Source organism: Leuresthes tenuis, unplaced genomic scaffold (assembly GCF_036924035.1).
Source record: "Leuresthes tenuis unplaced genomic scaffold, fLeuTen1.0.hap1 SCAF_5, whole genome shotgun sequence".
Taxonomy (NCBI): domain Eukaryota; kingdom Metazoa; phylum Chordata; class Actinopteri; order Atheriniformes; family Atherinopsidae; genus Leuresthes; species Leuresthes tenuis.
Genome location: NW_027325359.1, coordinates 27,989,618 through 27,992,766, shown reverse-complemented (window position 1 = coordinate 27,992,766; position 3,149 = coordinate 27,989,618).

Below are 3,149 nucleotides of genomic sequence, written 5' to 3'. Positions count from 1 at the left end.
CGCGCCACGTCACTGCATGTTGTTTGATTGCGTCATTAAAACGCACCGCGTCACTGCATGTTGTTTGATTGTGTCATTAAAACGCACCGCGTCACTGCATGTTGTTTGATTGTGTCATTAAAACACGCCACGTCACTGCACGTTGTTTGATTGCGTCATTAAAACACGCCACGTCACTGCACGTTGTTTGATTGCGTCATTAAAACGCGCCACGTCACTGCACGTTGTTTGATTGCGTCATTAAAACACGCCACGTCACTGCATGTTGTTTGATTGCGTCATTAAAACGCACCGCGTCACTGCATGTTGTTTGATTGTGTCATTAAAACGCGCCACGTCACTGCACGTTGTTTGATTGCGTCATTAAAACACGCCACGTCACTGCACGTTGTTTGATTGCGTCATTAAAACACGCCACGTCACTGCATGTTGTTTGATTGCGTCATTAAAACGCACCGCGTCACTGCATGTTGTTTGATTGCATCATTAAAACACGTCACTGCACGTTGTTTGATTGCGTCATTAAAACGCACCGCGTCACTGCACGTTGTTTGATTGCGTCATTAAAACGCGCCACGTCACTGCATGTTGTTTGATTGCATCATTAAAACACGTCACTGCACGTTGTTTGATTGCGTCATTAAAACGCACCGCGTCACTGCACGTTGTTTGATTGCGTCATTAAAACACGCCACGTCACTGCACGTTGTTTGATTGCGTCATTAAAACACGCCACGTCACTGCATGTTGTTTGATTGCATCATTAAAACACGTCACTGCACGTTGTTTGATTGCGTCATTAAAACGCACCGCGTCACTGCACGTTGTTTGATTGCGTCATTAAAACGCACCGCGTCACTGCACGTTGTTTGATTGCGTCATTAAAACACGCCACGTCACTGCACGTTGTTTGATTGCGTCATTAAAACACGCCACGTCACTGCATGTTGCTTGATTGCGTCATTAAAACACGCCACGTCACTGCATGTTGTTTGATTGCGTCATTAAAACACGCCACGTCACTGCATGTGTTTTGATTGCGTCAGTAAAACACCCCACGTCACTGCACGTTGTTTGATTGCGTCATTAAAACACGCCACGTCACTGCATGTTGTTTGATTGCGTCATTAAAACACGTCACTGCACGTTGTTTGATTGCGTCATTAAAACGCACCGCGTCACTGCACGTTGTTTGATTGCGTCATTAAAACACGCCACGTCACTGCATGTTGTTTGATTGCGTCATTAAAACACGTCACTGCATGTTGTTTGATTGCGTCATTAAAACGCGCCACGTCACTGCACGTTGTTTGATTGCGTCATTAAAACGCGCCACGTCACTGCATGTTGTTTGATTGCGTCATTAAAACACGCCACGTCACTGCACGTTGTTTGATTGCGTCATTAAAACACGCCACGTCACTGCATGTTGTTTGATTGCACCATTAAAACACGTCACTGCATGTTGTTTGATTGCGTCATTAAAACACGCCACGTCACTGCATGTTGTTTGATTGCGTCATTAAAACGCACCGCGTCACTGCATGTTGTTTGATTGCGTCATTAAAACGCGCCACGTCACTGCACGTTGTTTGATTGCGTCATTAAAACACGCCACGTCACTGCATGTTGTTTGATTGCGTCATTAAAACACGTCACGTCACTGCACGTTGTTTGATTGCGTCATTAAAACACACCACGTCACTGCACGTTGTTTGATTGCGTCATTAAAACACGCCACGTCACTGCATGTTGTTTGATTGCATCATTAAAACACGTCACTGCATGTTGTTTGATTGCGTCATTAAAACACGCCACGTCACTGCATGTTGTTTGATTGCGTCATCAAAACGCACCGCGTCACTGCATGTTGTTTGATTGCGTCATTAAAACGCGCCACGTCACTGCACGTTGTTTGATTGCGTCATTAAAACACGCCACGTCACTGCACGTTGTTTGATTGCGTCATTAAAACGCGCCGCGTCACTGCATGTTGTTTGATTGCGTCATTAAAACGCGCCACGTCACTGCATGTTGTTTGATTGCGTCATTAAAACGCGCCACGTCACTGCACGTTGTTTGATTGCGTCATTAAAACACGCCACGTCACTGCACGTTGTTTGGTTGCGTCATTAAAACGCGCCACGTCACTGCATGTTGTTTGATTGCGTCATTAAAACGCACCGCGTCACTGCATGTTGTTTGATTGTGTCATTAAAACGCACCGCGTCACTGCATGTTGTTTGATTGTGTCATTAAAACACGCCACGTCACTGCACGTTGTTTGATTGCGTCATTAAAACACGCCACGTCACTGCACATTGTTTGATTGCGTCATTAAAACGCGCCACGTCACTGCACGTTGTTTGATTGCGTCATTAAAACACGCCACGTCACTGCATGTTGTTTGATTGCGTCATTAAAACACGCCACGTCACTGCATGTTGTTTGATTGCATCATTAAAACACGTCACTGCATGTTGTTTGATTGCGTCATTAAAACACGCCACGTCACTGCATGTTGTTTGATTGCGTCATCAAAACGCACCGCGTCACTGCATGTTGTTTGATTGCGTCATTAAAACGCGCCACGTCACTGCACGTTGTTTGATTGCGTCATTAAAACACGCCACGTCACTGCACGTTGTTTGATTGCGTCATTAAAACGCGCCGCGTCACTGCATGTTGTTTGATTGCGTCATTAAAACGCGCCACGTCACTGCATGTTGTTTGATTGCGTCATTAAAACGCGCCACGTCACTGCACGTTGTTTGATTGCGTCATTAAAACACGCCACGTCACTGCACGTTGTTTGGTTGCGTCATTAAAACGCGCCACGTCACTGCATGTTGTTTGATTGCGTCATTAAAACGCACCGCGTCACTGCATGTTGTTTGATTGTGTCATTAAAACGCACCGCGTCACTGCATGTTGTTTGATTGTGTCATTAAAACACGCCACGTCACTGCACGTTGTTTGATTGCGTCATTAAAACACGCCACGTCACTGCACATTGTTTGATTGCGTCATTAAAACGCGCCACGTCACTGCACGTTGTTTGATTGCGTCATTAAAACACGCCACGTCACTGCATGTTGTTTGATTGCGTCATTAAAACGCGCCACGTCACTGCACGTTGTTTGATTGCG